This window comes from Zalophus californianus, chromosome 3 (genome assembly GCF_009762305.2).
Source record: "Zalophus californianus isolate mZalCal1 chromosome 3, mZalCal1.pri.v2, whole genome shotgun sequence".
Lineage (NCBI taxonomy): Eukaryota > Metazoa > Chordata > Mammalia > Carnivora > Otariidae > Zalophus > Zalophus californianus.
In genome coordinates, this window is record NC_045597.1 from 161,023,726 (window position 1) to 161,038,023 (window position 14,298).

Genomic DNA, 14,298 nt, shown 5'->3' on the forward strand with positions numbered 1-14,298 from the left:
ACTGAGCTAGGGCTAAACTTTTTGACACATACTATATAACCTTTTCTTATTTGTTGAGTTGGTGATACAAATACTAACCATCAGAGGTCAAGACCAATTTCTGCAGCATGCAACCAATTATTCTCTGGCCATTGCATGCAATAAACATTTCTTCTTTAACACATTGGTCATTTGCTTTTTTTGTCAGAATTACAAGAAACAGAACTCCTGAGTGCAAATAATGTAGCATTCTTGTCCAACCTTCCTCGAAGATCCAAGTCAAGGAGATCCATGGAATTTTAACAAGAAAAGAGGCAGACGTCTCAGTTTCTTTTCTTTAAATTCTATTCATTTAGTTAAATATTTACTGAATTATTTAAATATTTAAATATGTATACACACACACACATACATACATACATACCACATCTTCTTTATCCAGTCATCTGCTGATGGATACAGGTTGTTTGTACATCTTGGCTATTATAAATAAGGCTGCAATGAACATGGGGGTGCAGATATCTTTTCAAGTTGTGTTTTCATGTTCTTCAGATAAATACCCAGAAGGGGAATTGCTGGATCATATGGTAGTTCTACTTGGAGTTTTTTGAGAAACCTCCGTACTGTTTTCCATAGTGGCTGCACCAATTTATATTCCCACCAACAGTGTACAAGTGTTCCCTTTCTCTCACATCCTCACCAACACTTGTTACCTTTGGTCTTTTTGATAATAGCCATTCTAACAGATAGAGGTGATTTTTTATTGTGGTTTTGATTTGCATTTCCTTGATGATTAGTGATGTTGGGCATCTTTTCATGTACCTGTTGGACATCAGTAGGTCTTCTTTAAAAAATGTCTATGCATCAATTTTGCTTTTTTTAAAAAAAGATTTTATTTATTTACTTATTTAACAGAGAGAGAGAGAAAGCATGAGCACAAGCAGGGTGAACAGCAGGCGAGGCAGAGGGAGAAGCAGGCTCCCCGCTGAGCAGGGAGCCTGATACGGGACTCGATCTCAACACCCCGGGATCACAAGCTGAGCTGAAGGCAGATGCTTAACCAACTCAGCCACCCAGGTGCCCTATCAATTTTGCTTTTTAAATGAAGAGTATAAATTCTCATTTAAACTTCTTTACACAATTACCTCCATTCACTAACACACAAATCGCATAGGTTTAGCTGCGGTGCCGTAAGAATTCCAAAGCTCACCATCTAGCAACTTGTTGAAGCCCCAGGCTGTATTCTTGAATTCCCACATTCCTTTTCACTCCTTGTCTTACTTGCTGGAACCAAAGGTCTACCAAAATAAAAATAAAGTTGTGTTCCAAATCTTTTTTTGTCTTAGCCTCCTTTGGGACTACAAAGCTGCACCACCCATTCTGGTTTATTTTAGGACTGTACACATAAGCCACATATGACTCTACAATAATACTTGAACATTGTTTATACAGCAGAAGTATGTCCAAGTGTTTTTTAACAAAGAGCAATATGATCAGATATCCATGTATGTAGGTTAGTTTTTTAATGATAGCTATAGAAGCAAACAATTCCCCCAAAATTAATTTTTTGCAGTAATACAGATGTCCAAAAATACTTTATTCAACTTTATTTATATAAAAGCATCTTGTTATAGAGTTAGTATTTGTGTCAAGGGCATTAGTAGTTATCACTCAATTTTTTTTAAGATTTTATTTATTTATTTGACAGAGAGAGACACAGCAAGAGAGGGAACACAAGCGGGGGGGAGTGGGAGAGGAGAAGCAGGCTTCCCGCAGAGCAGGGAACCCGATGCAGGGCTCGATCCCAGGACCCTGGGATCACGACCCTAGCCGAAGGCAGATGCTTAACCATCTGAGCCACCCAGGTGCCCCAATTATCACTCAATTTTGATTGAGGTGGTAAGAAGATAGCTATTTCTCTTAAAGCATAATTGATGTGAAGGCATGTTTCAATTCAGGCTCCATATTCATATGATTGAAATTCTCAATTTTCTTTTTTTTTTTGCTTTTTTTTAATTAACATATAATGTATTAATTTTTTCAGGAGTACAGGTCTGTGATTCATCAGTCTTACACAATTCACAGTGCTCATCACAGCACATACCACATACCCTCCCCAATGTCCATCACCCAGCCACCCCATCCCTCCTACCCCCTTCCACTCCAGCAACCCTCAGTTTGTTTCCTGTGATTAAGAGTCTCTTATGGCTTGTCTCCCTCTCGAGTTTTGTCTTGTTTCATTTTTCCCTCCCTTCCCCTATGATCCTCTGTCTTGTTTCTCAAATTCCTCATATCAGTGAGATCATATGATAATTGTCTTTCTCTGATTGACTTATTTTGCTTAGCATAATATCTTCTAGTTCCATGAAATTCTCAACTTGATAAAACTTTCATAGCACCCAGGTAGATCCCAACATTACCTAGAGTTTGGCCACATAGTCAGAAAGTTTAAGTTATTTTTGGAAAAAATTTTTAATTGAGATATAGTTGATATACAACATAGTATTTTTTTAGGCATATGAAATAATGATTTAAAATATGCATATATTGCAAAATGATCACCAGAATCAGTTATCATTCATCACCTCACATACCTAAATTTTTTTTTCTGGTGATAAGAAATTTTAAGATCTACTCTTTCAAATTTCCTGGAAAATTTTCACAGGAAAACTGGTAGGATGGTGTCTGGCCTATCTGGTCCTGAGGGCTGGGGTAGAGGGCATTTATCCAATCAGGTCTGGAAAGAGTACTGAAAGCTAAAGCCAAAAAATCCTGTCCAAATGAATTGTGCAAGTAAAAAGGATGTGAGGATAGATTAAAACTCAAGGGGACCACCAAGCCAGGCAGGCAAAGAAAAAAATGAAACAATTCTGGACAGTAAATGACAGCTATCTGGATGAACACTAGTGACAGCTGGTATTGCCTGGGGCTGGATCTACACTTTAGGGCTGTTCTGATTCATTTAAAGATTCTGGAATGTAGCAGATACTAGACTTCATATTCTGGCACCATTCTAGAGATATTGTATCTTTAGCTCAGTTCCTGTCCAAAGGGAAAGTTATGGGACAGAATGACAGGTCAGTCATATCCAGGGGCATATCACTGGTTCTAAGCAATTTATCATGTTATATTGTGTACTTTTATCATGGTTCTTGTACTTGGGGTTCTTTGGTTCATCAAGCTTCTTTGATCTATGGATTTGTAGTTTTTATCTAGTTTGGAGTTTTCAGCCATTATTTCTTCAAGTATTTTCTTCTGTCCCTCATATATTTCTTCTGGGCCTCTAATGACATATATATTGGGCTGATTAAAATTATATAACAGATTTCCTGATATTGTTTATTTTTTTCTTTCAGTGTTTTTCCTCTCTGTGTTTCATTTTGCATAGTTTCTATTGCTATGTCTTCAAATTCACCGATCTTTTCTTCTTCAGTATCTAATCTACTGTTACCCTCATACAGTATATTTTTCACCCCAGACATTATAGTTTTAATCTAGAATTTATTGTGGATCTTTTAATATTTTTAGTGTTTTGACTTAATATGCTCAATCTGTCATCTGTCTTTTTGAACATGTGAAATATGGTTATAGTTTCATCTTAATAAACTTGTCTACTAATTCTATTATCTGTGGCATTTCTGGAGCTGATTCTGTTGATTGATTGCTATCCTCATTATGGGTTGCCTTTTCCTGGTTCTTTATATTTTTGTAATTTTTAAATTAAATGCCAGGCATTGTGAACTTTACTTTGTCAGGTGCTAGATAGTTTTGTATTTATAAATATTTTTGAGCTTTGTCCTGAGATGCAGTTAAATTATTTATAAACAGTTCAATCTTTTTGAGGCTTGCTCTTAACTTATATATATATATGAGTCTAGAGTAGCTTTGAGTGTAGGGCTAATGTTCCTCCCCTGCTCAGTGATCCATGAAATATAAGATTTTCTACTGTCTGGTGCAAACTTGATTCATTCTTGTCTCTGGGTGAGTAAGAATTGTTTCCTCTGCTTCTTTCAGGTAGTTCTCCCACGTACTTGGATGGTTTCTCCCCTCATGTGCACTGATTAGTAGTTAGCTGAAAACTTCAGGGGAACTCTCTGAAGATCCTTAGAGCTGTCTCTCTGTGCATTGCTCTCATCTCTGGTACTATGCTCTGCAACCTCTAGCCACTTTAGCCTCCCAAGACTGTGTCTCCACAGTTAAAGGAGATGACTAGGCTTTGCCTGAGTTCTCTCTCCCTGTGCCACAACCTGGAAACTTTCCAGGCAGCAAGCTAGGAAAATTATAGGGCTCACCTCTCTCAAGGATCACTGTCCTACACTATTTAACATCCAATGTCCGCAAACTGTTGTTTCATACATTTTGTTGATCTGGTTTTTAAGTTGTTTTAGACAGGAGGGTACTCTAGGCCTTCTTACTACATCTTGCCAGAGAAGAACTATAAAATCAACAGAACCACGAGTGGTTGCATGAACTGCATCTGAGCTTCTCCACATTCTGAGATTTAGATGGTATTACATTTGCAAAGAATAAGGCAGTCCCAGAAGCATTATTCACTCACTCAACAAACATTTAAACACTATGGCAGAAATGGTTAGCAGTCTACTTAAAATCCACTCTCTTTCCATATGATAGAATTGTGCCTGGGGAGGGACTGCCAGCTCAGGCACTGTGGTTTTCCATACACCCCCTACCCTCCACCCATACACATACACATTGTGCTTCTCAGTATGGCCATATGTTTAGTATCCACCAATGGAACATGAGTGAAAATGAGATGTATGATTTCTAGGACAAGGATTTTAAGAAGCAGATATGCATTCTTCACAATCTTTCCCCTTCTGCGGACTGACCGCTGAAGATAACAAATCCCCTGGAAATGATGACGCCAAAATATGAAGGAGTGTCAGTCTCTGAAATCACTGCATGGCAGGAAGCTGCCTGCCAGAAATACCTGCATTGTTTAGCAAGGTGATGACTAAGTAAATTTCTATTGTACTAAAACACTACTATTTTGGGACTACTTTGTTAAAGTGTGTGTTACCTAGCTTATTCAGGGACCCACTATATGCCAAGCACTGTGCTAAATGCTGGGTGTACAATGAGAAGCAAAAGAGTCATGGTCCCTGGTTCATGAGTCTTAAAAGTTAGTCATGAAGGGTAAAAATAAACAAGAAAAAAGCCAAATATATACAGTCACATCCGGCAAAGCATCTCCTTGACTCCTGACTTCCTGTAGAATGTATCTTGCTTTTTATTTTTATTTATTTATTTATTTTTGTATCTTGCTTTTTATTTTTTTATTTTTTTTAAAAGATTTTATTTATTTATTTGACAGAGAGAGAATGAGAGACAGAGAGCACGAGAGGGAAGAGGGTCAGAGGGAGAAGCAGACTCCCTGCTGAGCAGGGAGCCCGATGTGGGACTCGATCCCAGGACTCCAGGATCATGACCTGAGCCGAAGGCAGTCGCTTAACCAACTGAGCCACCCAGGCGCCCTGTATCTTGCTTTTTAATAACCAAACTTCAGAGAACATACTTTTCCCTTGATACAGTGTTTTTTAACTAATATTTGTACAGGTAATGTTTATATTATATCCTCCCCCAAACTCAATACATTTTAAAACAAAATGATGTGTATGAAATATCTTGCATTGCATTTCAAATACAATTGGTAGAATATCAGAATCACATATAAATATTTTTCAACTTTTAATTTTCAAACATTTCAAGTTTGAAAACCAGAAAAGTTTAAAGAATACACACATACACGTCATCTAGAGTCACCAGTTGGTAACAATCAGCCATATTTGATATATGTCTCTTTATAAACATGCAGGTGCGTGTGCGTGCATGCGTGCACGTGCACACACACACACACACACAGACACTTTGCTGAACCATTTGAAACTAATTTGCAGGCATGATGATACTTTATCCCTAAATATTTCCGTATTTATCTCCTATGAACAAGAACATTTTCCTACATGATCACAATACCACTATTGCACCCAAGAAATTTAACGTAAATATGCAATATTATCTAGTATACAGCCTATGCTAAAATCCCTCCCTTGTCTATAGCTGATTTTTACTAACTTATTATTCCTTTATCTCCAAAATAATACTTCCCCTGCTCCCCAGTAATTATAAGTCCTCCCCAAAACTAATCCTAACTTGATCCATAGATTCTGTGCAATTTCAAACAAAATCCCAGCAAATTACTTTATGGATATTGACAAGCTGATTCTAAAGTTCATATGGGGAGGCAAAAGACCCAGAATAGCCAACATAATATTGAAGAAGAACAAAGTTGGGGGACTGATGTTATCTGACTTCAAGACTTACTATAAAGCCACAGTAATCAATACAGTGTGGCATTGGCAATAGATCATTGGAACAGAACAGAGAGCCCAGAAACAAACCCCCATAAAGACAGTCAACTGATTGTTGACAAAGGAGCAAAGATAATGCAATGGAGCAAAGATAGTCTTTTCAACAAATGATGCTGAGATAACGGGATCATATACATGCAAAAAATTGAGTCTAGACACAGATCTTACACTGTTCACAAAAATTAACTCAAGATGGATCATGGACTTAAATGTAAAATGCAAAACTATGAAACTCCTAGAAGATAACATCAGAGAAAACTTAAGTGACCCTGGGTTTGGCAATCACTTTTTAGATACAAGACCAAAAGCACAATTTATGAAATAAATACATGATAAGACGAACTTCATTAAAATTAAAAATTTATTCCTGTGAAAGACAATATCAAGAATGAGAAAAGAAGTCACAGACTGAGAGAAAATATTTGCAAAAGAAGACATATCTGATAAAGGACTTTTATTCAAAATATAAAAAAAGAAATCTTAAAACTCAACAAGAAAATCTTATTTAGAAGTGGGCCAAAGACATTCGTGGACATCTTACCAAAGATGGCATACAGATGGCAAATAAGTATATGAAAAGATGCTCTACAACATATGTCATCAGGGAAATGCAACCTAAAATAGCAATGAGATACCACTACGCTTTTATTAGAATGGCCAAAATCTGGAACACTGACACCGCCAAATGTTGGCAAGGATGTGGAGCAACAGAAACTTACATATGTTGCTGGTGGGAATGCAAGATACCAACACTTTGGAAGACAGTTTGTTGGTTCTTATAAAACTAAACATACTCTTGCCATACAATCCAGAAATCCTGCTTCTTGGTATTTATTCAAAGGAGTTGCAATTTTATGTCCACACAAAAACCTGCACATAGATGTCTATAACAGCTTTCTTTGTAATTGCCAAAACATGGAAGCAACAACATGCTCTTCGGTAAAAGAATGGATAAATAAACTGTGGTACATCCTTGGGACAATGGGATATTTTTCCATGCTAAAAAGAAATGAGTTATCAAGCCATGAAAAGACACACAGAAAACTTAAATGCATATTATTAAGCGAAGGAAGCCAATCTGAAAAGGATACATACTGTATGATCCCAACTATGTGACATTCTAGAAAGAGCAAAACTATGGAGACAGTAGATCAGTGGTAGCACTATTTCCATATGAAGTGGGGGTAGAGGGCATTCTATTCTCAACATAGCTACCTCTAGTTAGCAACAGTCAACAAGCCTGATAGCCTGGTTTTGAACCGAAGCTCTGCCAATTATTTGAACTCTGATTACTTACTTGTTTCACCTCTCTAAGCCTCTGTTATTTTGATTAGTAAAATGAGGACAATGGTTCCGACATAGAATTACATGAATTGATGTGTATAAAGAGCATACTAATGTGCCCATGATAAAATCATAGCTATCACCTACTGCATGCCGATTTTCAAATGGTAGCTCCCCTTGTCAAAGTACTTTTGCAGGACCCAGGAGGGTATATGTGCATGACAGTTTTTCCACTGGAGTCCGCCCTGAGCCATGCGGCTTAGCCCTATTTTTAACTTCAGTGTTAGGCCCTGAAGCACTACGTACTCTTCCATGTCTGACTTCTTGCACTTAGCATAATGTTTTCTTTCCTAACACTTTATTATAAAAATGTTCATTCATAAAGAAAGGAAAACCAGAGTGTCTGAACATTTACTTTGCGTTAGGAAAGGGCTCCTCACTGTGGGGCAGCAGCATGGAAGTAGGTCATTGAAAGTAAGGAACAGCAGCAGTATGACACAGAAATGCCACATCTGTACCTAGGCTTGGCCTCCATCTGTGTCAGCATCCCCCTCCCGGCCTGGGACATCACTGAACCAGCTGGTGGCCTTGGGCTCTGATGATTTCTTTCCTCTGACCTTGACTGTCTCACTCTATCACACTCTGTACTCAACATATTCCTTTAGTGCTTCATGAAGGCAGATGACAGAACTCCAACCGGACCATAGGAGAAATCAGATGGACATGGAAACTAGAGAAACACAGTAGAGGGATGTGTGATCACTGCAACAAAAGATAATTAAATCCTGGTTGACAAAAAGAAGAGGGTCAAGGACAGAGCCAATATTTAAGGAGCAAACAAAGGAAAGGAAGTCTATCTATAAAGAGACCAGGAATGATCAGAGAGATGGGAGGTTAATCTGGAGAGAGTTGGCTCCTAGAAGCAAAGAAAGGGGGAAAGAAAGGAAGAAAGTGTTTTAATAAGTGGGAAGGGGGGCAGATCAAATGTGTCCATCTAAGATGAAGTATGTTTATCGGATGAGGAGACCTCATCAATCTTCTTCCACTCTACTTGGGGAGCTCTGGCAGCCAGGCCTTTCCTTTGCAGGTGGCAGATTAAAAGAGTCATCCCTGCTAAATCTGGACAATTTAAAGGAAAACTTTGAACGCACTGACAATGGAGGTTCGCCAAGGAAATAGCTCAACCAGATCCTACCCTGAGATGTTTGGAAGGGATTAGACCTATCTAGAAGCTCAGAGCTTCCAATACACTTTTGTTAGCCTGTTTGTTTTAAAATCAACTTTATCAATGTATAATTTGCATAAATAAATGCACTCATTTAAAGTGTATGGTTCAGGGGCACCTGGGTGGCTCAGTTGGTTAAGCATCTGCCTTTGGCTCAGATCATGGTCTCGGGGTCCTGGGATCGAGTCCTGCATGGGGCTCCCTGCTCAGAGGGGAGCCTGCTTCCCCCTCTACCTTTCCCCCTGCTCGTGATCTCTCTCTCTCACAAATAAATAAAAAAAATCTTTAAAAAAATAAATAAAGTGTATGGTTCAGTACTTTTGACAAATATATACTCCCATGTAACGGCCATCTAATCAGTATACAGAATATTTCCATCACTCCCAAATTTTTCTTATGCCCCTTTACAATCAACACTTTCCTTGCCCGCAAACACCAATTTACTTTCTGTCACCATAGATTTGTTTTGTGTTATAGAATGTCGTACAAATAAACTCTACAGTACTTTGTGTACTGTAGAATAAACCATATTTGTACTTTTTGTGTGTCTGGATTCTTTCACTCAGCACAGAGGGATTAACCTTAACCTTTTGTTATAAAAATGTTCAATCATAGAACAAAACTGAAAGAATTTTACAATAAACACCCATATACCTACCACTAGATTATACTACAGTTGACCCTTGAACAATGTGCGGGTTAGGGGTGCCAATCACCCATACAGTCAAAAATCCATGTATAACTTTTTTTTAGATTTAATTTTTTTAAGTAATCTCTATACCCAATGTGGGCTCAAACCCACAACCCTGAGATCAAAAGTCACATGCTCCACCACCTTAGCCAGCCAGGTGCCCCCATGTATAATTTTTGACTCCCCAAAAGTTTAACTACTAATAGTCTACTGCTGACCAGAAGCCTTATTAATAACATAAACAGTTGATTAACACAGATTTTGTATGTTTTATGTATTATAGGCTGTATTCTTTCAATAAAGTAAGCTAGAGAAAAGAAAATGTTATTAAGAAAATCATAAGGAAAAGAAAATACATTTATCTTTTTTTTTTAAAAAGATTTTATTTATTTGAGAGAGAGAGAATGAGAGATAGAGAGCATGAGAGGGAAGAGGGTCAGAGGGAGAAGCAGACTCCCTGCTGAGCAGGGAGCCTGATGCGGGACTCGATCCCGGGACTCCAGGATCATGACCTGAGCCGAAGGCAGTTGCTTAACCAACTGAGCCACCCAGGCGCCCAGAAAATACATTTATAGTACCTTAAAAAATCTGCATAGAAGTGAACCTGCACAGTTCAAAGGTGTTGTTCAAGGGTCGACTGTATTAGATTCTACTATAGTTGCTTTAATACATTCTTGTGTCCATTTATCAACCCATCTTATTTTTTGATGTATTTTAAAGACGTCAGTACATTTCCCCTAAATACTTTAGCATGCATATCAGACATAATTATCCATGTTGTTGCATAAATCTGTTGCTTGTTCCTTTTTACTGCTGAGTAGTATACCATTTGCCTAGCGATGGATATTTAAGTTATTCCCAGTTTGGTTTTATTATGAATAAAGCTGCTATGAACATTCATATACAAGCCTTGTACAGATATATGCTTTTATTTATCTTGAATAAGTACTGAAGAGTACTTTTGTTGGGTCATATGGTAAGTATACCTTATAATAAATAGCCAAACAGTTTTCTAGGTGGTGCCATTTTACATTTCTGCTAGCACTGTATTTTTTTTTAAAGATTTTATTTATTTATTTGAGAGAGAGAGAGGGAGTTGGCATGTTGGGTTCAGGTGAAGGAATCAGAAGTTACAGAACACACAGTAAATATACATCTGGTTTGAACACTTGTGGTACCGGCAGTGGTGCCTCTGAGGCGTGGGAGCGATTTGACCTTCTACACAAGACAGATATCTTCCAGCATCAGGATATAGCTGCAGGGTTTGGTGAGCCATTCCTATTTGTAGCTTTAGGAAACTGATGTTTTTCCTAAGTTATTTTATTTTATTATTTTTTAACCCTTTATTTAATTATGAGAGAGAGAGCATGAGCAGGAAGAGGGGCAGAGGGAGAGGGAGAAGTAGGGAGCCCAATGCAGGGGCTCGATCCCAGGACCTCAGGATCATGACCTGAGCTGAAGGCAGACACTCAACGCACTGAGCCACCCAGGTGCCCCTTAACCCAGGCCCAGGGGGCCAGCTCAATAGCCAGTGGGATATTTAAACAAGGAGCTTGATCTGGTGGCCTGCAGCTAGCCGGCATGCCTTAGGGCAGTGGTGGCCACTGCCTTCTTGGTCCCCTAGGCTACAAGATACAGGCCTGCAAGGAGCCCTCCACCTTCTCTCATGTGAACATCTACCTGATAGGTAGATAAGCACGTGGACAAAAACCTGATTGGGTGACAGGCGGGTGGGGGGCTTATCAGATTAAAACAACCAACACCAAACAGCTCTCGGGTCCCCTCCCTATCCAGAAGCTTCCTACACTCAATAATCTTTGCTTTGCTGCCCACCACTCTTTGGTCTACCTCTTCATTCTTCGAAGTGGCGTGACCAAGAACCTCGGCACCAAAGGAAAAGAAATCCTGCAACAGAACTACCACTTCAGAACTGAGGTAAGGGTGATTAGGACCCTAGTATTCCAGCATTCCCGACCAAGGTAGATCCTCTGTTCCATGAGTGGGCTGGATGGAAAAAGGAGCCTCCATCTCTCAACCACACTTACCCTGGACTTAGCCTTAATATCAGGGAGCTCGGGGCAAGATGAGAATTGGGGACACCCTGCTCCTCCCACTGGGATGGTGGGGAGAGGAAGCCCTGTGTTCTTGACTGCAGCAGACTGGTCAAGTGGTCTTGATTGAAAGACCACAGATTCTCACTCACTTTTCTTATCAAATTTTCATAGATTTTCTTGAATAGATGTTTTTTCATTCGCTATTTTCAAGGCTTTAAATGACTGTTTGTGGTTTGCTTGTTTTAAAATGATCTTCATCAGGAGCGCCTGGGTGGTTCAGTTGGTTGAGTGTAGGACTCTGGATTTCCGCTCAGGTCCTGATCTCAGTCAGGGTCGTGAGACTGAGCCCCAAGATAGGTTCAATGCTGAGCATGGAGGCTGCTTGGGATTCTCTCTCTCCCTCTCTGCCCCCCCCCCCCCACCTCACGCATATGCGAGCTCTCTCACTCTAAAAAATAAAAAATAATTTTCATCAGTTTCACTAGGGAGTGGGTCACCTGAGCTCTTCATGCTGTCATGCCAGTAGTTAATCTCTTGGCAATATTCTTGTAACTTTCCTATAAGCTTAAATTGAATTGAAAAGTTAAGGGGAAAAAAAAAACACAAGAAAGTGGTTACTAGGACTAAATAGATTAAAAGACAAAGTGCTTTCACATTTGTTATTTATTATTATTCCCAAGCATCAATAAGAAACACTAGTGGTGCTTGCTTGCTCCTTATGACAGCTACAACTATTTTAAACAAACACCTGGGGTTCATAGCATATCCAGTTATTGAAAAAGAGGACAATTTCACTTTACCCCTCAAGATTCTTTTGTCTGGTCTAAGAATTAAATTGACATATGACAGATTAACAGGAGAATATAAAATTTATTTGCCTATCAAGCAATCAGGCAATTGAGAGGTAAGGAGAAGGGGTAAGAGGTCTGGGACTTCAAAGGGAAGGAAGACAATTCACAGGAAGATGAAAGAGTAAATGGTAAACAAATGTTTGCTGGCCTTACAGAAACAATGGGACTTAGAGAGGAATTTTAACAAACAGACTTTGCTAAATTCTTCTCTGTCTAAAACACCTAGTTCCTATTATACTGTAGTAAACTATGGTCAGACAACTCTCTTCCCAGAGCAGGTCCTCCATCTATAGTCTTCTACACAGCTATAGGGAGGGTCAAAGTTTCTTCCAGAGTCTTTTGTTTCTTAAAAATAATCACCTCAAGTAATCCACATGCCAAAGGGACACATTTCGGGGTGACAGTTTTCTCCCCTACGCAGTCGAGAGTGTTAACAGCCGGTTGGCTGTGGTACATGAGTGTTTTAATTCAAAGGGACTCATTGGGGTCGGTGAGTGGGAGTGTTGGGGTTTTGGAATACAGATGAGGTTCATTGGAGTGCAATGTGCAGCCGAGGGCCGAGAAAGAATTTTTGAGACGTCTCTGGTGCAAAAAGGTGGTTTATTAAAGGAAGGGGACAGGACCCATGGGCAGAGAGAGCTGCCCTGGGTTTGTGAGGGGTGGCTGATTGTCTACTGTGGGGTTGGGGGACTAAGGAAAAGGGAGGTTTCAGAAGGATTGTCTTATGTTAAAGAAGACTCACAGGATACCCGGAGGCTTTGCCATTGTCAAGTTAAGGTTGTTTCTCCTAGAAAGCAAGGCAGTAACACTAAGACAGCTGGGAGCCTCCTGGAGGAGCATTACACTCTGCCCGCTTCACGTCTGTCAATGGGCTGCAGGTTATAAGGACATTTCATTGTATCTACATTTCCTTCAGGAAGCTAGGTTATTGATAGAAATGCTTTGTTCTTGTAAATTGCTAAGACATTTGTAAACTGAGGGAGACTCCTGTCTTGCAGAGAAAATAGCAAATGAAAAAACATCTATTCAAGAAAATCTATGAGAATTTGATAAGAAAAGTGAGTGGGAATCTGTGGTAACATATATAACTCTGTAAATTAACTATTTGTTTTTCCTTTCCTTAGCTTTAAGGCAGCCAGGAGTGCCTGAGGAATGTCACACCTGTCCCATCTGGGGGAGGGGGTCGTGGGATGTCAGCTTTTGCTTTGTCCCCTTCTGCTCCCTCATCAGGGGCGTCTCTGGGCCTAACACTGAACGGTAGGCCATCAAACTTTCTCAGGCTTATGTGCCTAGAGAAGTCTTGAGAAAGGCCAATGGAGGCGGGACTGCGGCTGGAAGGCGCCACGTCCGCTAACAGGCTTAGACTTTCAGTTTCCTTTTCTTCAACTTTCAGGCGTCATTGTCAGCAAAGCCTGATAGGTCGAAGCCTAAGAAGAGCCCCGCGGTGAGCAAGACGGTACGTGCCCAGTGCTTGCTCCCCTGGCTTCCCACCCTCCCCAGATCCCAGACCCTACGCGGGGCCGGGGGGCGAGGGGGGGGGGGGGCGGTGCCGCCTCTCCCGCACCTCGCAGCTACTCCTGGACTAGCTCTTCCCGGAACTGGCCTGGGGCGGGCGATGCCAGGCAGGGGTTAGGGGAGGAGTGGGCCTTCCCGCAAATGACTCATTCCGCTAGGGTCCTTATTTGCTGTTTGTGGGGCAGGGGCCGGCGCAGGCGGAGGGGGCGTGGAGGGGGCGGCAGCCGCGGGACAAACCTCCAGACAAACGGGCTCCGCCGGCCGGTTCTCCCCAAACCCCGGATCTCAGGTGGGTCGCCGGAGGCTG

The 14,298-nt window shown here is 40.4% G+C and overlaps 1 protein-coding gene across 2 annotated transcripts in view; it reads left to right on the forward strand.

The window, feature by feature from the left end:
• The first annotated feature begins 13,131 nt into the window (after positions 1–13,131).
• Positions 13,132–14,298, forward strand: part of CFLAR (CASP8 and FADD like apoptosis regulator) — a 50,441-nt gene continuing 49,274 nt past the window's right edge. The window contains exon 1 of one of the 2 annotated variants that reach the window (XM_027590789.2): positions 13,132–13,932. The gene's annotated coding sequence lies outside the window, so the exon portion shown is untranslated. Of the gene's footprint in view, positions 13,933–13,971; positions 14,281–14,298 lie in introns of those variants that run through there. The other variant, XM_027590793.2, reaches the window with a different exon arrangement.